At 43.7% G+C, this 26,158-nt stretch overlaps 1 protein-coding gene across 8 annotated transcripts in view; it reads left to right on the forward strand.

Annotated features, from left to right (window-relative positions):
* The window catches only part of TSNARE1 (t-SNARE domain containing 1), a 456,292-nt gene that overhangs the window by 39,890 nt on the left and 390,244 nt on the right, over positions 1-26,158 (forward strand). For 6 of the 8 annotated variants that reach the window (XM_084226301.1, XM_084226300.1, XM_084226299.1 and 3 more), the window contains exon 3: positions 4,600-4,650. The exons of 1 other annotated variant lie outside the window; for it this stretch is intronic. The gene's annotated coding sequence lies outside the window, so the exon portion shown is untranslated. Of the gene's footprint in view, positions 1-4,599; positions 4,651-17,149; positions 17,207-26,158 lie in introns of all 8 variants that reach the window. One more of the 8 variants, XM_084226302.1, reaches the window with a different exon arrangement.

Here is a 26,158-nt window from a genome sequence, read left to right on the forward strand (position 1 = left end):
GCAGCAAGAGGGAATGGCTTCAGACTGAAAAGAGGGCATGTTTGTATTAGATATTAAGAATAAACTTTTCCATGTTAAGGTTGGGAGCACTGGAACATATTTCCCAAAAACGCTCTGCATTTCCCATCACTGGAAGCGTTCAAGGCCATGTAGAACAGGGCTTGAGCAACTTGGTCTGTTGTCCCTGCCCATGGCACTGGCTTGGACCAAGATGTTCTTTAAGGTCCCTTTCAACCCAAACCATTCTGTGATTCACAGAAGCTTTTTCTCCTTAGGGATGCCCAGCCTCATGAGGTATCATTGTGGGGTTGTCCCTGAACTTTGTGTTTGCTCCCACCTGTCCCTTGAGGTTTTTGTAGAGTTTGAATGAATTTTCTTCTGGTTTCTGTTTTTTACTTCTCTCATGTCAGTGTGATGGCACAGCCAGAACCCTCATGAGCTCTTCAGCAATTTTTTCCTTAGAAAACCTCATGGTTGCCTTTTCCTTCTCCAAAACAACTGGAAACCACCATTCCTTTGGTTGTCTCATAGCCATTTATATTGGAGGATGATTGTCAGCCCAGGGATGGAGGAAGCTGCTCTAAAAGCAGCTTTGCTGTGTCTCAGGCAGGGGCAGGTCTGCTGGAACAGACATGGTGGTGGGGCTGGAATCCTGCTCTGAAGTCTGGTAGCAGCTGGAAATTCAGTTTTCCATTAACCCCTTCAGCTATTGGAGTCTCTTGATGTGGCACAGGGAAGTTTTTGCCTGGTGGATTTCAGGGAGCAAGGCAAGGGCGGGTGTACATTTTAATTTTAGTTCTGCATGATGGAAGATGCTTGCAAGCCCATCATATTCATTTAAAAACTCTTCAGGATTGTGCTTCTTTTGCTGTAATAGTGCAGTGGGTTGGGTGGGGAATAAACAAGCAAAGCAGGAATTTGGGGAATGGTAAAACCAACCATGCAGACATGAGTTAGTCTACACAGCCTCTCAGTAACCACCTGCATGTCTTCCTTGACCCTGTTCCTACCCCTAGGGAAAAGGTTCTGACCCTGAAGGATCTTTGCATCCTCTGTCTTTTGGGTGGGAGTTACTGGATTGGAAGGACTCCAGTTGTCCAGTTCATCCATCTTCCACTGGTCCCACCTGCTCATTCATCCTCCAGGAGAAGCAGGGTGGATGTGATGCCAGCAGGAACTGTCATCAGCTATCTTCATGTCTAGAGCCTGGTCATGGCAGAGGGCAGGGCGCGGAGAATTCCCAAAAAGGAGCTGAGTAATGGAAGCTGATGGCTCCAGCTGGAGCAGAGGCATCTCCACAAAAACATTGCTCTTTCTCCTCTCTAATTTCCTTGCAGCTGAGCTTTGACAGCATTAAAACTTCAGGTGACCTCCATGTGAAAGCCTTTTGTTGCTCAAAAAGTGGGAGCTGGTTGCAATCCAGGGATGCCATTTTGGAGCTGGGAGGAGGAATGGTGCAGGACCATGGGTATGGATGTGAGGTGGCTCAGCATCAGGGAATGATGAAGCCTGGATTAATATCTCCATATCAAAAATGTTGGCACAACAGAGGTGTTCAGGGGAGTGTTTTTGTTGATTTGGTTTGGTACTGTCCTGGTTCCCACCCCAGAGGCTCTTTAGATGTTTGGAATATTGGGTACATCACAGTTGTAATGGAGTTTGGGGGTATTCCTGGAGACCCAGGATAACCCAGCAGGGAAATTCCTCCAGACAGCAGTTGATTGTACATTGTACAAGTGAGATGCAATCTGTGCCTCCACCTCATGAGTTGTGTTGTTGCTATTTTTTTTTTTTTTTTTTAATAAATACCGTGTTTGTGCACTTGGATGACATTTCTCATTCAAAAATGGAGGGGAGGAAGGAATGTGTCACCCACACCCAAGGTGCCAGGCACATAACTCAGGAGAATTACTCATAAAGCCACAACCTCATTATCCAGCTATGAAGGATTTCTGCCACCAATTTCCTCAGTCTGGCCACAATCCTGAAATTAATCTCACCTAAACAGTCAGGAGTGTTTCCTCTCTCAATGCAGGCAGAAATTGTTTTGTCCCATGGTTGGATGCTTCAAACAAACACAAAAATAGGCAAAACCCCCCAAAATGCCCACAGTGTAATAATTAAGCTGGTGCATTTAGGGTGTTAGAACAGGATGCCCCCGTCCCAGTTCCAAGCAGATGATGGAGGGCACAGCATAGATGGAGCAGACTGGGGAAGACTCAAAGCACCAGCGGGGAAGCTGAGGTGGTTTTCTGTAAGATTGATCTCAGAGTTTTCCCCTTGTAAACATCTCAAGAGAAGGGATAGCTTCCTCTTTTGGGGAGCACATGGGATTTGGAATTTCAGTGTCCTTGTGGGCACTGGTAGGATGAGCTGGTTTTTGGATCTTCTGAAGTACCTACTGCTGTATTTCTTTCTCCTGGCTGGAATCACCTGGTTTTTGGCTACTCTGAGTGATATCCTGCATAAAACAAGGACAGTGAGCCTGTGATGGTTAAAATCCAGACCTACATGCACCTCTTGCATGCTCCTCATCATACTCTTCCTAATTTTTTCTTTTTTTTTTTTTTTTTCTGGAGCAGAAAAGAATGGTCTGTGAAGTCACAAGTCCCAACTCTCAGCCCCTGTTTTTTGTTTTTTCCTAAAGAAACAAGGTGAAGGAAAGGGACTCTGGGATGTCCAGGAGAAAAAGCATCCTTATAACCAGGGCAGTGATGGTGTGGCTCAAGGAAGCTGGAACCAGGATATCCTGGACCAAACAAGGGGATTGACAGGCTGCACATCACCATGTCCTGCCCACTCTTCCCAAGCAGCAAGTGACAGGACAAGAAGAAACAGTCTCAGTTTGCATCAGGGAGTTTTAGATTTGATCTAAGAAAAAATTTCCTCACTGGAAGGTTTTTCAAGCCTTGGAAGAGGCTACCCAGGGACATGGTTGAGTCACCATTCCTGGAGGTATTTAAAGATGTGTGGATGTGGCACTTGGGGACATGGGTTAGTGTGGCCTTGGCAATACTTAGTAGTTGAACTAATGGGTGGGAAAGGTCTTTTCTAACCTAAATTATTCTGTAACTCTGGGAAGCTGAGAGCATTTCTTCTGTCAGCTGCTGGCTATGACTGGTGGCTTTGAAAAGTTTGTGTTTTGTCTTTTATCTTGCCAAAGGACATGGAAGTGCTGCTGGGCACGTCCCAGGTGTGGGACACTGAAGGATGGGGCGGATTAGCACTCATCTGCTGATGGGAACCACAGAAAACAAGAAGGGATGGAGTGGGAGGATTGGGCTGAGTTACCCTGTGGTGATTTCCACAGGTTAAACGGGCAGGTCAGTGGGAATGACATCCTCCAGTTGTAACAACTCCATAAGATCAGTGTTTACAAAACCACTCACACAATTGGATCCAAATCTTGATTAAACCTCGAGGCTGGCTGCCCCCAGCCTGCTCAGTAGCACACACTCACTGGTTGCACTGCCTTTAGCTGTTCCTCACTCCGAGCAACACAAAGCTGCTGCTCTGGGAGGGGAAAATCCTCTGTCACAGTGTGTAATTGGCTGGGTGTGTTTGCACAGAGGTCACCAAGGGCTGGGATTGCTGCTCTGCTCCTCTGGGCAGATATAAATCATTGCTGCAATTTTATCTCTGAATTTTTCTCTCTGGGGAAATTGCATCTTTTTTTTTTTTTTTTTTTTTTTTTAGATTTTTTTCTTAACTGAGCTTTCTGTAGACAGCATGCATGTAGGAAGTATAAGGCATTTGTATAGGAATTATTTATAAATGCAAAGGATTCTTAAAGTGTTCAGCCCACAGTGACCAGAGCTGAAGGCAGTTTGTGGAGGGCTTCCTCAGTGGTGCTAATTGAGCAAAGCAGTAGGAGTATTAATTAAAAGGCCTTTTGTGAGCTCTTGAGAGCTGCCTGGTGCTCATCTAATGCAGGACCTGCCCCTTGGGGTTCTACCAGTGCTTTTTCCTGGCAGCAAAATTGGCTGCTTTTGTAAGCAGGGGGTGTTGTTTCTAGAATAAAAGCTAAAATTGGAAATTCTTGGAAGGTAGGAGTGTGTGTACGTGTTTGAAGGCCAGCAGGAGAGAGAAACAAGCAGCTGGTGAGAAATGCCAAGACCTTGATTCAGCAGGGTTCTCCCTCTTCTTTCAAATCTGACACAGTGAAATGCTTAACTGGATTGTGGCCAGAGTGCTCCTCCCACAGCAGGTCTGGGATCTTAAAGAAGACTGGACACTTAAACAAGTGATTCTCCTTTTCCAGTGAAGGTTTTAATTTGTTATTTATTAATTTTGCAGGTGTTCTGCAAACAACTACAACCCCCTACTTTAGTACTGTTGCTAATCTGGAAATATTGAAACCTTCTAGGAATTTTAAAGATTCAGATCAACTTTCTTTGGAAAAGGAAGTGCTGTTCCCCATGCTCAGCTGTGATGTTTTGAGGAACCAACAGTTGTTTTTGTACCTGTTCCTCCAGCTCAGTTCAGGATGTGCCTGGATATCAGAACTCTTGGTGTGCTGATGGTTGCCATGTCCTTAACCATATCAGTGAAATAGATTTTTTTCCCAATACTTAATAGTTGTCTTGCTTTTTCTTCCAGATTAGAAGATAGTCTTGTGTGCCCAGGAGAGCAGGACTTGGGAAGCACCTGGTAAGAGCATCTCTTCAGGAGAGGGTCACCTGAATGTGGAATTATGGGGCTCAGGCAGATGCAAATAAAATTTTTCCCTTGAGAAACTTTTTTTTCTCCCATGACTTTGATTTTATAGGAGTTTCACTCCCTTTTGGAATGAGTTGCCAAAAGGGAGAGCTGGTTTATGGAAGTTTTTGCTGGTGAGGCTGGGGAGGGAGTGCTTTATCTTCACTCCTTTTCCAAGCAACCTTATCCAAGAATTGTCTCAGAGCTTTGGCCATATTTTCATGTTCTCCCTGTGTTCTCATTGTGCTGATCCTTTGCTGGTTCCATGTCTTTGATCTCTAGAGCAATCCATGCACATGAATAAAATGAACATGGAGAATGCAGTGCTTTGAAACTTGGGTGCTTAAGGATGCCAGGCAGAATTTGAGTTATGGAATAGTCTGGGTTGGAGCAACTTTTAAAGGTCATCAAATATAATCCCCTTCAATGAGCAGTGAGATGTCCAGTGATGGGACATCTTCAACTTCATCTGGTTGCTCAGAGCCTCATCCCACCTGACCTTGAATCTTTCCAGGGATGGGGTACCTGCCACCTCTGTGGCCACATTTTTGTGTCTTACCAAAATCTTTTATCTTAGCTGAACCCCTACCCTCTTTCAGTTTGAAACCATTACCCTGAAACAACAAGCCCTACTGAATAGTCCATCCCCAAATTTCCTGAAATTACTGAGAACTGTATTGCTCTGAAGGTCTGCAGGTTTAACTTCATGTTCCCCATCTTGGAAACTCCTGCCAGGGTGGTAAAGCCTTGTTGGTCTCCTGGGCAGTGTGAAAGGCAAGCAGGGGAGTGCTGGTCCATGTCACACTGGTGGGATGTTCATGTGTCCCTTGGATGCTCAGTGGTCCCCTCCCAGGGAAATTGCTTCTTGCTCCAGCAGCAGATCCAGCTGTGGCAAATCCATTCGCGGGCAGCACAGCCACAGCCAAGTTCCACTGGCTTTTTCTGGGATTATTTTGTCCCTCCCACCTGGTTTCCCTCCCCTTGAAGGTATAGGGAGATTTATAGGACTCTTTCTTGGTGACCCTGGAGACAGAAACTGATTCATCCCCTGCAAGGCTCGTGTTTGGGGAGGGAGCAGTGCTTTGTGTAATTTTCCTGTCACCTGTGGCAGCACTGGTGCTGAAGCAGTGTGATGGGTGTCCCCTTTGATACAGGTGATGTTTCCCTAAATACCAGTGCTCATTCCCCTGGATCTCCTCACTGTGGGACTGAGCAGAGAGCTTTAGTGGTGTTAGTGCTGTCCTGAATAGTCCCCCAGCACCACGTCTGGCTGGAGAGAGAGGACACAGATTGTCCTCCCACGAGGGTCTGGGCTGAAAACCAGAGGATTTGGCTTTCAGTACCAGCTAGTCATGCCTTAAAACAAATTTTACTGAGGGCATCTTATCTCAGCTTTATGGCTTTCCCTTCTCATCTCTTACTTTCATGTGCAGTTTCTTTTGTGTGGCAGAAAGGAGTAGGTACAAGAGAGTGTGGCCTCTGGGAGCAGCCTGGACCAATGGCTTAGGAAGCTGTAATCATCCAGGTGATGGATCAGATTGTTTCAGCAGTGAGGGGGGAAATAACTGTTGTGGCATCTCTGTGTCTGTGACCAGTCTTGCTCTTGCTGGACCTGGAGTCACCCAGTGCAGGGCATTGGTGGTGGTGGAGTGAATTGTAAAGAACACCAAGTGTGATGAATGTGAAAGTCCTGTGGTGTTTTGGGAGCTGCACTGATGGTGTCAGCCAAGCTGGGCTCAGGATCTCTCTCTCCTGCTGTCATGGTCCTTGGCTGTATTGACAACATTTTAGCCCCTGTCAATTTGTTGACCTGTCAGTCCTGTTGCTGTCCCTGTGTTGAATTTGTGCTCTTGCACACTTGTTGATTGCCCTCTCCTCACCCCCTATGCACCAGGGGTCTGTTGCTCTCACTGCCTGTCTGCTGCATGATGAGAAAAGTGGATGGAAACCCTTTGGGAAGAGTCACACTCTGTAAGCTGGGTGTGGAGTGCTCTTGAAAATCTCACTCTTTGTTAGCCACTTGTGGTGCTTTGGGAGCAAAGCTATAGAAGGACATCATTGCAGCAGAGAGTCCAAATCTTTCCCTGCTCAGATTTGTTCTCCTTCACCTCCTGATACCCTGGAAGTCCAGGCAGTGGAGTTTAGCTTTTTCATGCTCTGTGCTGAGTGAGCACTGGTGAAGGCACTTTTGCTGGAAGGGCTGCACAGGGCACAAGCACAAGGTGCTCCCTGGCCCCTGCCCTTCATCCACATGACCAAATGTTTGCCAGAGGCTGCTGAGGTCTGGAGAGGCCACTCCTTGCTAAGTAGACCAGAAGGTTCCCCCTGGGGACTTTGTTCAACTGGGCTGACCCATGCTTCAGCCGTTCAGGTGATGCAAGTAAGAGGTTGACTGGGGCTAAGCTTGTGCCTGGATTTGTGTCCAGCATCAGCTTCACTGCTCAAACTTTTCATGTGTCACTGAGTAGTTTTCTGTCTTTGTCTCTGGCTGGTCATTGGTGCTTTCAGTTATAGGCACAGTAATTGGACAAGTTGTGTTTTTATCAGTCATAAATGTACATCTGTGTGCACACAACTATCCATAAAATAAGCCTTTAAAACACATGGAGATTGTAACATCCATGTGTTGATGTCCCCACTGTGCCCAGGTCCTTGCTAGATCTCATTGCATTTTCTCCTTGTCCCCATCCTTCTGGTCTTTCCAGGTGTCAGTGGTGAGCTGTTCCATCATGTGCTGATTTTGTCTTCAGGGGTGTGAAGGACCTGGGTGCTTTGTTTGTCCAAGGGCACATAGAAGGGCTCAAAGTTGGTGATGGGACAAGAGGAAATGGCCTCAAGTGGTGCAAGGGTGTGGTATTTTCTGAGTTCCCCAGATGGAGGAGGAATTGAGAATCTGACTCCATGTTCTTAGAAGGCTAATTTATTATTGTATGATCTGTATTATATTAAAGAATGCTACACTAAACTATACTAAAGAATAGAGAAAGGATACAGACAGAAGGCTAAAAGATAATAATAAAAAACTCTTTACTCTTTCCAGAGCCTCAACACAGCTGGACTGTGATTGGTCATTAAGTCAAAACAATTCACATGAAACCAATCAAACAATGACCATTGGTAAACAATGTCCAAACCCCATTCCAAAGCAGCAAAACACAGGAGAAGCAGATCAGATAATTATTGTTTTCATTTTTCTCAGAGGCTTCTCAGCTTCCCAGGAGAAGAAATCCCGGCAAGGGGATTTTTCAGAAAATATGATGGTGACACAAGGGGAGGTTTAGATTTGATATGAGGAATAATTTCTTCACCAAAAGAGTTGTCAAGCATTGGAACAGGCTACCCAAGGAAGTGTTGGAGAGATTTAGCAGGTGTGCAGATGTGGCATGTGGGGACATGGCATAGTGGTGGCCTTTGCAGTCAATGCTTGGTTAATGGTGGAACTTGGTGATGTTAAAGATCTTCTCCAACCTAAACAATTGTTTGTGAAATGCTGATGGACTTGGCTCACAGCGAGCTGCTCCGTGTGCTCACCACACAGGTGATCCCTGCTTGTGACACTGCTCTGTGGGATGCCACTGAGTGTGTGTGGAAAGGAAAAAGAGCCATTATGCAACACCCTGGTGTGGCTCTCCCAGCTGCCAGCATGAGATGTGAGCACTGTGGTGACCCAAAATCCCTTCTCCTTGGGTGGTGGGTTAATCTGATAACCACCCACGCCTGCCTCCATCGGGGTGTCCTGGCATTCAGTGCGCCCCCCTCAGAGCAATGGGCAGTGTCATCAGGCTGCTGGCACATTTTGTGTTTTCTCAAGCCACTTTCTTGGCCAGCATTCCAGTGCTGGGGTGGTTTCTGGCTGGAATTCCTCCATGTAGTGGTCCCTGCTCAGTGAGCAGAGCTGGCTTCGCCTCCACAAAGCCTGCGGCTCCCGTCTTGCTGCGTTTCCCCTGCATCTCAATCCTTGCATTCCTGCAAGGGAACAAGATAATCTCTGTGCTGGTTTTGTAGCAAACTCTCCTCCAAGTGACAGCCGTGGGCAAGGCTGTGTGGCTGTGATGGGCTGGGATTGCTGATTCCCTGGGCTGCCATCCTAATCTCCTTAGCACCAAGAGTTGCTGCTCTGAGCTCCCTCGGTTGCCTTGCTTGAGAAATGCTGCCTCCAAGTAACCAGGGATCTGCACAAATTCCCTGGCCTTCCCTGAAGAAGTAGGAAGGTGTTCTCCCACTTGAGCAGCGTGCTTTGTTTTTGGCAGAGCCGAGCATGCAAATAGAGGGAACGTTTCCATTGTTGGATGCCAGCGCTGCTGTCGGGCTGTGGGAGGTGTCTGCTGTGCACCGCATGGGAAGAGGGTTTCTTGTGATTTGGGAGTGCTCCTCAGATGGGGAAAACCTGGGTGTTAAGGAAGGATTTCTAATCAGAAGACTGGAGCACCTCTCCTAGGAAGATAGGATGGAAGAGGTGGGGCTGTTCTGCCTGGAGAAGAGAAAGCTCCAGGGAGACCTCAGAGCCTCTTCCAGTGCCTGAAGGGGCTCCAGGAGAGGGAGAGGGACTTGGGACAAGGGATGGAGGGACAGGACAAGGAGTAATGGCTTTAAACTGACAGAAGGGAGATTGAGATTAGAGTTAGGAAGAAATTCTTCCCTGTGAGAGTGGTGAGACCCTGACCCAAGTTGCCCAGAAAAGCTGTGGCTGCTCCATCCCTTACAGTGTCCAAGGTTGGATGGGGCTTGGAGCAACCTGGAATAGTGGAAGGTGCCTATCCCCATGGCAGGGGGTAGAACTGGATGATCTTTAAGGCCCCTTCCAACTCAAACCCTTCTATGATTTTATGATTTTGTTTTTTTCTTTGCAATGTGGGGCAATACAGGGAAGTGAAATTACAGTCATTGCAGTAGCTAAGGGCAGCTCCTGGATGTTTGTAATATTAAAAAAATGAGATTAATTTTCACTGCATATTAAGGGGTTGATGGAAGATTTCGTGTGCTGTGCAGGTGTTTGGATCAAGCACCCAGCACCTGAAAACACATGGATATAGAAATTAATGAGACATTCCCACATCTCACACTATGGCAGCAGCTCAAGTGACTTTTACAGCCTAAAAATGTTCTCTTTTTCTTCTTCAGTGTGGTGGGGGAAAGATGAAACTGTCCTTGCCCTCCCTCTATCAAATGGCTGCCAACTTATGGTTGGGATTCTGTGATAGAGTTGAGGATTTAATTTGATTTATTTATGCATCAAGTTTTTAAAGGATGGGACTTAATTTTTCTCTTTTTGACCTGGACTTTACAGAAACTCAGGTCCCAAAATCCAGAGCAGGTGCCTTGGTGTCTTAGGGCAGAGACATCTGTGAAGCCACCTTCATTTCTGCAGTGAGCTGCCATGAATCTGTCCTGTGTCAGGCCAGACCTTTTGGCTGCAGCATCCATTTTGCAGTATATTTTGAATTATCTGCATCCCTGGGCCTTGCAGCTTTCTGTTTGCTCCCTATTGCCAGATTTGGATTTTTTTGGTGTATTTTAAAAACATCTCCCCCTCACACAGGCAGGTTCCTATGCTGGTTTGGGATGACAGCCTAGAGCTGGTGTTGTGCAAGGTACCATCAAAAGAGGTAAATCCAGATGTCCCTTTATTTTCCTGAGCAGAATGGAAGAAGCTGATATGAGTTACTTCTGCCTTTAGAGATCCAAAAGGCTGAATGTATTTCTGTTTCAGCTGAATGAAATGGCAGCCCTCCAGCTTGCTTGCTGCAAAATTGAGGGTGTTTTATGGAGCCATGGTTGGGATCTTTCCTCTTTTTCCCTGTCCTCTCACAGTATGTAAAGATGGGGATGCCATGTAAGGGGTGGTGTTAGAGCAGGCACTCTGGGAATCACAGAATCCATAAAATGCCTTGGCTTGGAAGGGACATTACAGACATTACAGATCTTCTTGTTCCAACAACAAAATGCTCTTCCAGACCTACACACAGTTCAACATTGTGATCAGCATCCCTTGGAGATGGATCACAATGTTGAGCTGTGTGTAGGTTTGGAAGAGGATTGTGTTGGCAGCTACAGAGCAGAGGGAAGGCAAACAAGCAATGATTGCACAGGAATGGTCTCCAGAGCCCAAAAAAATACTCACCCAGCATGAAACAGTAAGAGGAGGAAACCCTGTGGCACTATCCAAATCTGTTGTATGAATTCCAAGGGAAAGAACATCACTCTCTTCAAAAATGACAGGTTTACTATAAAATTTGAAATGTTGATGAAATTTCGAAATTCTTCGTGACTTCCCAACTCAGTTCTGCTTCCCACTCTCATTTTCCAGATAGCTACAACCTATAGCAGGGCAGGAGGGATCATAAAGTCAAGGAGGGTCAGGATAATGGAGGGGAGAGGCCATGGCACAGTGCCTGTCACTTAGGGAGAGCATTTCAGCATTTCAAGATGTTTTGAATCAATGTTTGTGGTTTGAAAGTTTTTTTCTGCAGGTTGGTTTATGTCATCAATCCCAGTCTCCTCAGCAATGTAATTGCCTGAGATGATCTGCTCTGGCTCAAGCTGGCCAGCCAGGAAGGATCTTGCCCTGGGAAGTTTGGAGTTAGGACTGTATTTTAAGTCAGAAAAAAGTGTTCTCTGTCTTTTTTGAAAGAGCAGCTGGGAAGCAGATAAAGAAATATATCAATTTTGGTTTTTAAACAGAACATAAAAATAAATAAATGCAGAAAGAAATAAAGAAAACCTGCAAGCAGAGAATTGAAAAAGTTTAACTTCAGTGCTGTTCTGTGTGAATATTATTCCAAAGGATCAGAGCACCTTTGCCAAATGAAAAATATTGTCTGTGCCTGCTGGCATTGCTCATTCCCAATAAGGTGCAGTTGTTCAGTAAGTGGTTACAATTTTGGGGGTGAAATATCTAGAAGTGATTAAAAAGCAATTTAAAATATCTGTGCTTTCCCATTAAGCTGTTGCCAGGGGCATTGAACAGTCTGTATCCTCCCCTGCACTTAGAACCAGCCTTTTGTCACACTGGAGGCATTTTTATAATAAAAATACATAAAATTACATCATGTATTGACCAAAGCTCAGTTAACTTAAGCACATGCAGGGCCTCTATTAGGAAACAAAAACCAGTCACTGGGGACATTGATTTTTGTAGGAATTAGTAAATTTGGCATATCACTGTATTTTTAAATAGCTCCATACCCTCCCAGTGCCAGTTAAGGAAAGATGGTATTTCCATTTTTGATCTGACCCTTAAATTGGACAAGAAAAACCCTGTGTTTTTTCTCTTTCCCTCTTCCATTCCCCACCCATTTCCCTGTCCTTTCCCTTCCTTTTCCTGTTCTTTCCTTTCCCTCAGTGTCTACAGATCTGTCTTTTTTTTCCCCTTTTCCTTTCTTCCTGCCCTTCCATTTTTCTTTTTACCTCCTTCCTTCCTTTTCCTTGCCCTACTGTGTCTGCAGTGAGAGCAGGCTAAACAAAGAAGCTCAATGCTGGAAATCTTTACAAGACACAAACCATGAAATAGTTCAGGTTAGAAGGAGCTATTAAAGGTCACCAAGTCCAATGATCAGGGACATCCTCAGCCAGATCCCCTTGCTCAGAGCCCCATCCAGCCTGACCTGGAATGTTTCCAGGGATGGGTATCCACCATCTTTTCCAGTGTTTACCACCAATACTGTAAAAAATGTGGTCCTTATATCTAATCTTAATCAACCTTCTTTTAGCTTAAAGCCATTCCCCCTCGTCCTATTGCAACAAGCCCTGCTGAAATGTTTTCCCCACATTTCTTTTCAGGAAAGTGGAGGATTTTTAGAAGAAAGGGGTTCTTAGATTGTTCGAGAGCTCTTGGTAACTTGGCCTGGTGGAAGGTGTTCCTGCCCATAGCCATGGGTTGGAACTGGATGATCTTGAGGGTCCCTTCCAACCCAAACCATTCCATGGTTCTAAATGCTGTTCCTTGGCTGAGGTGAAGTTTTCCCAGACCTGCCCTGCAGAGGCTGTTGGCCTTGACTGGACTAAATGTTTTTTTTTTTCCTCACAAATAACATTTCTGGTAAACAGCTCAAATTGCCTTTTAAGAATTAAAATTCTGTATATATAATACATTACATAGGCTCTGCTGCTGCTATAGGGTAGCCATAATTCAAAGGAAAACTTTACTGTCTAATTTAGCAGATACTTAAATATGGTGAGAGATGCATATGGATGGGGGGAGGACATTCTACAGGCTGATGGGATATTTGCAATGTACTCTAAAAATTTGGGTTTATAATTATTTATTAGACAACAAGGGGAGGAAAAAGTTGGGTAGTAGAGAAGTTGACTCATGATATTGAAGTGATAAACAATTTTCTCCTTAAAAAACCCAAATGACTGTGTTTTGCAATGGCTTTTGAAAGTTAATATTTACAGGACTGGAAGTTGATAGACTTTCTATTATGTCTTAACTGATTTTGATGGGGAAGAGATTTCTGACTCTGTCACTCCCAGTTAGATCAGCTTTGGCAATGCTCTGACAGGGTTTGCAAGGATCTGATGTTATCCAAGGAGAAGTGCACTGGCACAGACATGAGCTGTGAACCCACCCATAATTTTTCCACTGTTTCTGCAGTAGCATTTCCGTCTAATGAGGGCAAAACAAACAAAATCCCAACTTTTGAAAAGTCCTGACCTGGATAAAACTCACCTTGGCTTTTCTGTCTTTTATGATTAAATTCTCCTGTGGCTTTTTTTGTCCTGTTTCTGCGTGCAGATGTTCTGAAGAAATCCTGAGCTGTGGTATAAAATACAACTCTGTTTTAAAAACTCTACCCCTTTATACTTAAAGTAATTGCACCTTTGTTTTAAGACAATAAATACCTATATGTCCTGCAGACCTTCAGATAACATAATAGTTTTACTAGTGGCAATTAATCTCATTTCTGAGCTGAGGTGTAGCTACAGGGCTGCTTTGTTTGTACATGAACTTGGTTGTATGAGCTTTTCCATCCCACGGCTCAAATAGAAAACTGGGAGGGTTTGTCCTCCATGGAAAGAAAACAAGGAGCATGTGAGTCAGAAAAAGAAATTTGTGCTATTTAGTGAGTACCCACTTTTATTTTTCAGTTGGCAAAAATGTGGCACAGTTAGGAATTGCTGTTTGGGATTTTTTTTAGTTGTTGGCAAAGTCGCAATTTTCCGCATGTCCTCATCCAGCACCTTGGATATCCTGTACTGGGGTTATGATGAAGACAGAATTTCAGAATAACCTGAAAACCTATTTCAGGTTATGCTGTTGGGGCTGCATCTCCAGGTCCAGATCTTCATATCTTTCTTTTTGGTTTAGCCCAGCTCATGGGAAATAATTGGGCTCTTAATCACAGAATGGTTTGGATTGGGAGGAGCCTTAGAGATTGATCTCATTCTGCCTGGTTGTCTGTGGCAAAATGTTATTTTATGAGCTCCTTTGCCTTTGGCTTGTGGCTTTGAAGTTTGCTTAGCCTCTGCCATATGTTGGCTCCATGTCAGGAGTTTTTCATGCGCTCACCTGAGGAAGAATGGGCTGAGTGAAAGTTGGAGGTGCTGAGGGAAGTGCTCCAAGCTGGACATGCAGTTGGACACCCAGGAATCTTCCCAGTGCCTGCTGGAGCCAGGAAGGACTGCCCAGCCCTAATTCTTCCCTTCAGACACAGGCACAGTGCACAGTGGTGTCTCGTTGGCTCAATTTCCTCCTGCATATCACAATTTGGCCACTTCTGCCTTGAGGCTGGACACAACATAAATTTGTACTGAGAAGGAAAGAACTCAACTCCTGTGGGAGGTCTGAGGCTGTGGATTTTTCTCTTTCTGAACAAATTCCTGGTTTGCAATCCTCTAACCACTGTCCAGTCTTCCCTGTGGGCTCAGCAGAGATGTCTGGACCAGAGCCTTGTTTTTCTTGGCTCTTCCCTCAAAGCAATTGAGGAAGTAATATGAGTCTCTAGGGTGTCTGGGAAAGAGAAGATGGAAGCTGCTACCCTAACTTTCAGTGCTGTTTTTTTAGGATTGGTGTGTGTGTTCAGGAATACTTCTTGGAGTGTCCTGTGCAGGGCAAGGAGGTGGATTTTGATGATCCTTGTGGGTCCCTTCCAACTCAGGATATTCCGTGATTCTGTGGTTCTTCTGCTGTGGCTGTTGCTTGTGTGGCCCAGTCTGCTCAGCTGGGCATGATGGTGGGGCTGCCCTTCCTTAATTTCCATTATATCCCTTTGGTTTAACGTGGAATTTGCTCTTCCCCTTGACTTGGGATATGGGGGTTTGCTGACCCATTACACATGGGAGTGCCTGCAGCAGAATTGTTCCAGGATATCAGGTGATTGTTCACGGTTGGGTGTTTCTCTGGCTATTAATAGGATGAGCTTTGGTGTTTAATCCTGCTTGAGCCCTATATGAGACCTTTCTGAAGGACTTTTGTCCTTTGGTCAAGCCAAGGGTGCAGTAGCTTTGCTGCTATAGTTGTGCCACACAGCTCTACTGTCAGTTGTTGATGCAGCACCTTTTGAAATATTCCCATTTAATGGCAATACAAGGCAGTGCTGAGCTCTGAAATGCCACGGAGAACCAAAGGAGTGGAAATAGAGTGGCAGCAGAGCTTAACACTTTTTGGCTTTTGTTTGTGTTGAGCTATCTGGGTTTTGTGCATTGACTGATCTGCTTGCTTGGGCTGCTGACATTCATCTCTCTTGACTGTCAAATTCAGTGTAGTGGAAATGTTAATCTGACCACAGCCACAATGCAAAGAAGCATCTTCAGGTGAAAACACACATAGAAGCCTTCTTAGGAATCTGTTTAGGTCTGAAGAACAAATCTGTACATGATGCTGGTCATGTTTGCTCATGTTGTGCAGTGAAGTCCCATCCCAGCAGCCTGTGGAAGCTCCTTGGTGATGTCTCCTCCTGCACAAGACAAATTCAGGGATCCTCCTCTTTCTTAGTTCATGGAGCAGGGCTCCCACTGGGATCAAGGGGGTTTTAATGGTGCATATCCTACCACATCTCCAGTCCTTTGCTAACCAACATCCCAATATTTAACTATGCCAAAGGCCATAAACCTCTTTGAGATTCCACTCAAAACTTTGGAACATGGAGATGTCCTTTATTTCCAGGCCATACCTGTGTAGGATCTAAGCCATAATCACAATCCTTTGAAGTTATAAGCCTCTCTTTCCTTCTGTCTGATCTCCTCTCTGTGCTGTCACATCTGCCTGTCAGGCTGTCTCCTGCTGAACTGGGGTTCCATGTTGATACAAGATTTTCTGGTCCCCTTTCAAAACACCTCATCTCCTTCTCCCTTTGCCATTTGCATGAAATTAAAGTTGTTTCTTTTTTTGGTGGCTTTCCTGGGAGCTTGTACTCTCTTTTGTTGTTCTCTCAAGTACAATTCACACTGGGTAAGGCAGACCTACCTGGAGGCAAAGTTGCTGCTGCTTTCTGAATTTTTTGTCCTTTTTATCCAGGACATGTTTGTAAATGGTGGCATTCTGCTGGCTGCATGCTATATGGAGAGCACCAGAGCTGTCCTGCCTGTGGGATTGTCCATGAAAATTTAGCTAGATAAATGATGCTGGCATCATTTATCTGTTCAAAGCAGTTTGGGAATCATTGTGTGGTCCATAGGGCAGGACTCTGCTGGAGGAGAAAAGTCTCAATGCAGCAGAGATTCCTGTGCCAGAGGTGAGCATGGAGTGTCCAGGAATGGCATGGAGTGTCCAACCAGCATTTTGCAGGATAGTTTTTCTCTTGGTGCATCTGGTGGGGGTGCAGGGAATGTTTCTGGTTAAGTGAGGGACCATTCTGGTGAGTTCTTCCATAGGGAGGGGAACAGGGGCTTCACCTGCAATATCATCCAGGGTGGAACTTTATTTTTTGCCCTTGCATTTTTTTTACTGCTTTTTGGATGGATGGGCTGGAGGACAATGAGTCAATGGATACTGTGTGCTTGGAACACTATGCTAAATTTGGATATCTAATTGGGAAATTAAATTCTTCCAGTCCCAGGACCCATTTGTGCTGCTCTAGTTGGGTGATGATCTGACTCCCAGGTGATGCTCCAGCTCTGGTTCTTCTACCCCAGAGAGGTCACAGCCTATAAAACTGTCTCAGTTGCTCTGGAAGGAGCCTGAGCACATTGGAATAGAGGTTTCTCCCCAGGGAAAACATGCCAGGCTCATGGTGGCACATTTGATGTGTGTGTGGGACATTGAGCATCCAACCTCTGCTGCTCTTCTGCAGAAATATTTTGTCAGGATTTCTCCCCCTCCCTTTATTTGTTGAACAGTGTGTGAAATTCAGCATATTTGATGGAATGATAAGATTTACCTCTGAAATGGAGCTTTTGTGTAGGAACAAACCTGTGTGGGGATAGTTGGAAGGAAAGCTCATAATACCACCAAAGTCTTTAAAAGCTACGAGCCTGAGCCTGCTGTCCTCTCTTCACCTCAATTTCTCAGGTGTGACAAGCTTGAAAGCCAGAAACCTGTCTCTGACTGCACACTAGGCATGACACAGTGAGTATATTTTTGGAAAATGAAGAACAATTGATGTTACTGAAGGAAAAATACAACTGATGCTACTTTACTGAAGGAAATCCCACTGCTGCCTCTTTTCTTCTTTTTTTTTTTCCCCTGGAAGATACAGAATTTACTACACTGTTTATGTGCTGAAAGAAAAAGGTGATAAATTAGTCCCTGTAGCCAATCCTACTTGTACCACAGAAATAGTTGTATTTATGGAAGTGGTCAAACATGCAGTAGTGTCCAGAGATGTATGGCAATGTTTACCCCAGACCACAGCACTGTGTGATTTATCCCAGGGCACAGAGCAGGCCATAATGTGTGTCCTAATTAGTGTAATGTACCTTGTAATAGCTGGGAAATAAATTCTGCACCAAAGCTTTTGGCCCAAAAACACAGGATCTAATGCAGATTCCATGAAGATAAAAGGGGGAAAAAATGACCAAATGCTGTAAAGGCCTTTGGGTGAAGTCTGAAGTACATCTGTACATATCATAGAATCACAGAATGGTTTGGGTTTTGGAAGGGATTTTAAAGATCATCCAGTTCCAACCCCCTGCCATGGGCAGGATCACCTTCCACTGGACCAGGTTGCTTCACACTCCATCCAGCCTGGCCTTGAACATTCCCAGGCTGGATGGGGCTTGGAGCAATATGGAGCTGTCCAGTTTGTGGGCAAAATGTGTGTTAACCTTGTTATTAAATGTGCCTTAACATAAAAATGTGTGTTAACTTTGCACTGCTTTTCCTTCCATGATACAAAGCTCTCCTCTGTACCATGGGCTCATTCTCCCTCTGTTACACCAAGCAGGACTGGGAAGTGTTTATTGATTAATGAATTAATCAGCCCCACATCTTTGCTTGCACCCTCTTGGTGTGGCTCTTTTTAGCACTTGGTAGTTTTAGAGAGAGAGGATGACTGATGATCGTGTTTTGAAGCTCTGTGAGTGTCTTCCAGTTCCTTATCTCTCTTGCAGATGGTATTTAAGTGTGCTGCAAAACATATTTCTCATGTGGGAGTGGATCTCCACATGGACTTGTAGGATTTCTTCTGGTGTATTGCTGAATGATGCAACCAAAATCAGCTTTTTTTTTTCTTTTTTTTTTTTTTTCCTCATGGAGCTCCTGGAGGACTGTCAAGTACTGATGTTACCAATTCATGGAGAAGGAAACTGGCTCCCCAAGGGCTTTTGCTGTGAAGTGCTGTTAAAAAGGACTGAGCTGAGACCTTTGAGCTTTGCTTCCCAGCTGAGATGCCCTCCAAGGGCTGGGAAAAACAGAGTTTCTTAGTTGGTGTAGGATGAAATTTCTTTCATTACTTTCTATCTCTCTATCTAGTGTAAAGGTTTTTTTTGTTATTTTTATTTTTATAAAGAACTTTCATTATTCAGGTCTTTATTAGGACAGATTTTTATTTTTGGGGCTGGTGCTGACTTTTTTTTCTTTTTTCTGTTCTCTTTCTGTTCTCCCCTTATCTGGTTTTTCCCTGTAGATCATGAGTATTTGATTGAGGGTGGAAGAGTCAAACCAACACAAATTTATTTGCTCTGTCAAACTTCCTCTTTGTAATATTCTTCTCTGTGTAAAAGATGACACAAAATCAATCTCCTGGTTGGCGTCGTCATTCCTCTTCTGGCAGCTTTTGCTCAGTGATCATTATTTTTTGTTTGGCTGCATTTTATTCTTTAATGTGTTTTCAAATACATCATCAGATAACAGTTGTTGAGATCCTCCCTCCCTTTGAAGGTCTGAGTGCAGATGTGAATTCGTGTGGCCTTTTCCTGCCCTGCTGTGATCATGTCATGCTGTTCTGTTTTAGAAGGGATACCAGGGGAAGGAATTGAGTGCCAGTCAAGAATGAAGAATGAGGATATTATATTGTGGAATGGGATATGGCTTCCATGATATTTTTCAAACAATGCATTTGTGGAAATTTCTTCCAAATATTTTTTTTTTTTTGTGCTCTGATTCTCTCAACTTTTCTCCCCCGTCATGCTGCCCTTCACTTTTTCAGGTTCTCCATCTTTTTTGTGGGTGACTCTGAAAGCAGCTGCCTGATTTTAAGTGAAGTGAACCAAAATATTGATTTTTAAAACTACTGTTCCAGTGGTGAAATTGTTTTTCTTCCTGAATACTTTAATTCAGTACCAGTTTTTTCATAGTCTATTTTTTTTTTTTTTGTTTCAATAGACTTTTTTTAGAACATTTATATGTGTAGAATTCTGGATACAAAGGGGAAAAAAAAAGAAAATAAAAACATATGGACATAGTTGAGCTTCTAATCTGAATTGAATGAACTTTTAATATTTTTTGCAGTCAAAACTTTGCAGGGCTTTCTCTTTCCTCCCTCCCACACAATAAAGATGATTTATGAGTTTCATGATTTGAGGAACTGGTCTGTAAAGACTGGGGAGAGTTATTTTTGTTGAGAGAGTATTGAGGATGGCAAAGAGTGATGACCAGGAGGACTCAGAGCCACGGTGAGCCCCAGCAGTGAGAGGACAGAGGCTGGTGATTTAACCTCCAGCTGATTTACTGGAAGATCATTCTTTGCCCAAAACTTCACACTGGTGAAATTTTCACTTCAAATTTAGTGAAGGATGTAAATAGAAATCTGAATGTGATTCTCTTTGATTCTGAGTTTGTCTTATCCTAGGGGAGAATGTCAGGGAGTTCCTTCCTACCCCATCAAGTGGTTCTGCACAGATTTACCCCGTGTTCAGTAGGAAATTGCAGGTCTCCAGAACACCTCTGATGGCAACTGTGAAATTACCCTTGCAGTTCTGCCATTAAGCTGCTGAAGAGATTTATTTCTTGAACAGCTGTTCTCAGATGGGAATTTTCATTTCTCTAAGTAGGATTGGAAGCTGGGAGGAAAATTTGGCTGTTAGGTTGATGAGGCAACAGTCAGAAAATTATGAACAAAAAAGGAGATGTTTTCTTCCAAGAGTTCTGCAGTAAAATTATCTTTAATGCTGTCTTCAGTTGAGTCCCATTGATCTTTTTGGTGAAAGCTGTTTGACACATTTAAATTTATGTGTCTAAACAGCTTCTTATGATGGTTTGTTGGGTTTTTGTTTTGTTTTTCCCTAACACAAAAGAGTGACAGCAGTTTCTCTAGAAAGACAAGCTAAAATATTGTAAGTTACCATTTTTTCAAGATGTCTCAGCTCCTGAGGAGACAAACTGCTCTCCTAAAGGTGTTACAACTCACTTCTGAAGCCTCAAGATTTCCTTAAGATGCCTCCCTTCTCCAGCAGTGATTAATTGCTGCTCCTGTAACCCAGTGGATGGAGTGGCCTGGCATAAATCCAGACACGTGGAGACTTTCTCTCATCTTTAATCATCTGCTGTCCAGTGCCACAATGGCATAAATTATTATTGTTGTTATAAAAGCTGGAATTTATATTTGAACAGGCCTCACGGCTCAATTTTTTATTTTTATTTCGTCTTCCTTGAGGCCTGGTAGATTTTAAAATTATTTTTAATGCCTACCAATAGAAATTAAATTAAGAGCATTTTAATGTCTATCAATATAAATGAAATTAAGAGTATTTGCAGAGGTACTGTAGCCACACAGGTACTGCTCATCACAGTCTGATTGCAGAGATTTCTCTTCAAAGTGACCCAGAATAACTCTGGGTGTGTTTCCTTCTGCTCTTGAATATTTGATTCCCAGGCACACAGTCCTCCTTTCCCTTCCTCATATCACTTCACTTGATGCATTGGCAAGGGCTGGGTAGAACAAACAGGTATTTTGTCCTCATGAGATATTTGGCAGCTCTTTATTGGCTTTCTCAGCGCCGTTCTCCTGATGTGAGCTGAGGATCAGAAGCTGGGTTTATTTTAGGCGACTTATAAGACAAAGTATAAGCTGCTTCAGCTCCTTTTCTTCCTCTGTGTAGGCACAGGCTACACTGTGGGAGCCACTGGAATTATATCTCTGAACAATGCAGCCTTTCATCTCTCTCAGACTGCAGTATATATATATATAATCCGACTGGTTGGTTTATTACATTTTTATTGCTGTCAAATTTTTCCGAAGATTAGACTGGGAGGAAAAAATGCCTTCAGAGCGAGATCTAAGAAGGTGTGAAATGGCCTCTGAGGAGGGGCACTGGGAGCACCACAGCTTGAGTTATTGCAAGGCAGGCGGTCCAGAGGGTGGGAAAATCCCCCCTGGAGGTGATGATGCCTGGGTGACCTGGCTGGGATGGATTAGCCCATGCTGGGGGTCACCTTTCCACAGGGTGGGTGGGTCCTGCTGGGAGCAGAATTGGCCGTTCCCTGTGAGCCTGTGGGATTTAAAACATCTCTGAGGTGCATTTCCGATGAAACAGCCAAAGTTTCTGTGTGTCACTGGACTGCAGGCTGTGTTTCTTCATACTGATGGATTCTGAATGGTTACTTCCAGATAATTTGTCACTTGTTTAAAAGCTTTAATTGCCCTCCCCTTTATAAGGGAGCTTATAAAAAGGGGATGTGGGGTGCATATTGTTAGGAGAAGGGGTAATGGATTTAAATTAAAGGAAGGGAGATTTAGACTAGAGATTGAGAATCTCAAGTTTCTAGTCTCTTTTATGCTGAGACTGGTCAAGCCCTGGCATAGGTTGCCCAGAGAAGCTGTGGCCTCCCTATTCCTGGAAACTCTCAAGGTGAGATTGAACAGGGCTCTGAGCAAACTGGTCTGGTTGAGGATGTCCCTGCTCAGTGCAGGGGACTGAAACTAGGTGACCTTTAAAGGATCTTTCCAGCCCAACCTTTTCTATGATTCTGTGATTTCATTTTTAGGTCTGAATAGGACTTCTGAAGAAATACAAAGGGTTGAACAGGTGGTGGTCTTATGGCTGAAATGAAAAAAGGACCAAATGCTGATTGGTGCAATAGAGCTGATGGTTATTTTTCACACTTTCAAAGCTTTCTGGATGGACCTGCTATCTTTATCTCAATTTTTTCCAATTTTTTTTTTTTTTTTTGTAATCTGTACAGACACACTCCCATTCTGCTTACCAAAGCCCCCGTCCTGCAAAGATTGACTTTCTTTTCCAATTTGGAGGAAAGGATGTCTTTTCATAGGCAGTGGGAATGTGGGGAGGAACTGCTGCAGCAGAAGATTTGAAAACTTGTCTCTATAAATGGTAAGGGCGAATTCAGCATTTTGAAATGAAATAATAATTTTAATGTACATCTTGGTGGAGGCTTGAGCTTCATTTGCGTGGCTGTATGAATGCAAGCAACAAGCCAAGTTATTTCTAAAAAACTGAACAGCCCAACTTTGATTTTTCCCCTAGAAAAGCTAGATACATTGTGCAGTGTGCAAGACCTCTTCTTCTCTCCATTGGGGAAATTGCTGTTCTTTTTACATTCCTCCATTTTAGCACAGAGGACTTCCTTTGAATCACCCAAGACCTGATTAATTCCTTATCCCATACAGATGTGAATCCTGGCTGGATCAGCTCATCCTTGTATTTTAAGCTAATCATTTGAGCTCCATGCAGGTTATCTCTTGGGGTTCATCCAGAGAAGACCCTTGCCACGTAAAGAAGTTCCTTTTGCTTTTTGTGATTATTAAAAGATGTGAGGCCCCATTTGCAGGAGTATGTCCTGAATACTTTTTAGAAACCTATTTTCAAAAAAAGAAAAATATTTTCCAGCTCTCTGTATTATTTGATCCCTTATCTGTTACCTTCACTGCAGAAAGTGCCTTGCTGCATTTCAGTGATAACCTTATTGCTGTGTATCTGAGGCAGTGTTTAGGTTTCTGTAGTGCCTTTCATTGTGGCATCTCCAGCAGCTTTGCAAGTGTGCTGGAAAGTAGGTCAGTGTTATTCTCGTTTATAAAATAGAGGCTGAGTCTTTAGGTTCCTCTGTAACCAATTTTTTTTGTTGCTCGCAAGTGGTTCTGGCTGTGGAGAAGTTGCTGACTTTTCCTCTTCACTTTGCAGTTCTGAACCTCCCCCTCCTTTCCCTGTACAGCTACAAAACCACTTCTGGGATGTTGAGAGAGATCTGCCAGCATTGCTCATCCCCAACTTCCATGTTGAGCTTTTCATCCACCCATGGAATGGTTTGAGTTGGAAAAGACCTTAAAGCTCATCTCATTCCAACCCCCTGCCATGGGCAGGGACACCTTCCACTGTCTCAGGTTGCTCCAAGCCCCACCCAACCTGGCCTTGAACAAATCCAGGTACTGAGCAGCCAGAAATTCTCTGGGCAACCCTTCCAGTGCCTCACCACTCTCATTTTTGTCCTTTCCAAAATCCCTTCATCTGCATCTCCAGGAAAGCTCAGAACTGCACGCAGTGGGAAGATGAATGTGAGAATTTATCTCCGATGCAGTAATTCAGCTTGACCTTTTCTTGTGTTTTAGTTCAGCATTTTACAATTATTCTTTGTTTTACAGTACCATTATTATTAGTTTAGCGTTTTAGAATTATTTTTTTGAGTTCTTAGAGTTTCCTAGGAGAGGCTGATCCAAGAGTAGGAGGCAAAAAGCCATCAGTCCCTGTTAGGCTCTTATTGAATTCATTGCCTTTAACAAAGTCTTACAAAAATAATTTTGGAGGGTTTACCTAGAAGCTTTCTGCTTCCCTCACGTTCACACCTTGAAGTGCTCTTGCCACAGAATCATGGAATTGTTTGGGTTGGAAGAGACCTTCAAGGTCTTGTCATTCCAACCTCCCATCAGACCTGGTCATCCTTTGAGTGATCTGCTGCTAAATTCAGGTGTTCCCCTATGTCTCTATACATGAGGTAAACCAGTAATTGCCTTTCCTTGGAAGTCACAAGTGAAATATTGGAAAATAACATTCTTGTGGCAGAGACCATCCCTGAAGGATCGGTGTTCTTGAATTTCTCTTGGATCCCTGCAGCTTCTGTGATTCCTGAATGTTTTTTAATCCTAAAGGATGTGTGTAGGGGGGGCTTTGGTTTATTGAAAGATGAGGTTTGTGGTGCACTCTGCAGTGGTCTCTGGGATGAGCAACTGGAAAACAGCATTTTTGGTGTATTTGGCATTTGGTTAAGCAAAATACATGGTGTTTTGAGGAGTAGTTTTGAGTGGTCCTTGACTATGTAGACCAAAAGGTTCCCAAGCAATTTGTAGCAGCTTAAGCTGATTTTTGTAGCAGATTTGGATCATTGTGTCCCATTTTAAGCTCCTTTTATGATATTTTGTAGACATTTGATGGCTTTCTTTAAGACCCATCCACAATATCATCTCCTTCTGTGGCTCTACTCTCATTCTGTCCTTTTTCCACCCACTAAATGCTACAAACCACCCAGTTACCCTGGAAAAGGAGTGCCAAGAGCATTTCTATGGGTCCCATGGTTTTGTGATCACAGAGATTTTGTTAGATGAAGGTGTTCAGGTGAATTTAGAATATGGGTTGTGCAATCAGCCCGCCCATCTCACATTGTCTGTGAAGTGTCTGACTCCAAATCTGGCAGCCAGAGAGGATTTATACCTTTGGGTACCACCACTCTTCTCTGATTGAACTTGGGATGGGATCTAGAGGAGCTGTGTGGAAGTCCCTTGGAGTCCATGATGCCTTTAAAATGTCATGTTTGACAAAAAAACAACAGGGTTGTGATGTCCTCAGTAAAAGTCAAAGTCCTCCATAGGGTACAGGCAGGAAAATGCTGAGCAGAAGAAATTGGAAATGAAGGGGAAAGCATCAAGTGCTCTCAGTAAATTTTGGTGTAGGCCCCTGGTGCCTGTAAATAACTCTGTGCCACTGCTTGTAGTAAGGTTGGGAAGTTGGGCTCCTGAGAAGCAATCTGTTTTATTTTCCAGCCAAAAGATATCAACATCTAATCCATTTTTGGTCCATTTCTGCTGCTCCTAGAAGCAGTTATGATGTGTTGATTCCCACAGCTTGTATTTACAGTGGATTCCAAAGGTGTGACTTCTACTGATGCATCAAAATGTCCCTGTTAAGCATTAAAATGTGCTTTGTTTGGATGTGTGCATTAAAGTAGGTCTTCTCCCCTTTTCCCTCAATATCAAAAAGCTTCAGAGAGTTACAGAGTTGTAAACAGCTACAACTCTGTTGATGAATTAAATGACAAATAATTAAATCTAGAGAAGTTTGCTTTTCTCTGCCGCCGAGTTGTACTTGCTTTTGGAGTGGGAGCTGCCAGCAGTGTAAATTAAGAAGTTTCCAGTTATTCCTAACCTGTTTTGAAAATCAATGCATGAAAATAAAAAATAGAAGCATCAGACTCTTTTGAGGTGGGAACTACCCACAGTCCTCTCCTTCCGTGGTGTGGAGTCACAGTTTTGGTGGGGAAAAGTTGTCCAGGGTGGTAGATCTCAGCAACAAGGCTAGAAGGGATGTTTAATGAACGTAATATTATATGTGTGAAGGTCAGCACTGAAAAGAATTCAGATCATGCTGTTTCGAGGGGCTGAAAGAGATGTTGCAAACTACAAGTTAGGATTTATTCCTCTGAAAATAATTATCATCCTTGCAGGCAAGAGAAGGTGCCTGCAGAGAGCTTTGTCCATGGCAAATATGCTGTTTAAAAGACTCTGCACTCGTCTCAAATAACATCATTCCATGCCAAAAAGCTACTGCTCTTAGGTAGTTCAAAAGTTGATTTTATTTTTACCTCTTTTTTTAATCAATTAGCAGAATAAAAATGTCACTGCTATATATGGGCTGTAGAAAGTTAATGTTACTTTTTGACAGGATGCTCTTGTAGGAAGGAGAGCACAGCTAAGGAACACAGCTATGGATGCTGAGCTGCCTGTTGGAAATAGCACAATTCAGCCTTTGATTATCATTTTTCACCATATTACGTCATTTCTCCACAAAATTCAATTTCTCTGTCTTTTTTGTGCTGCAGATTGTCACTGGATTTAAATAGCATCCACTTTGTGCTTGGGGAAAGGGGGAGGTTGAGAGAGACCCTTTGAGTTGTTTCTCTTTTTTGGAGCAGGGG

This window comes from Fringilla coelebs (assembly GCF_963513975.1).
Source record: "Fringilla coelebs genome assembly, chromosome: 1".
NCBI lineage: Eukaryota > Metazoa > Chordata > Aves > Passeriformes > Fringillidae > Fringilla > Fringilla coelebs.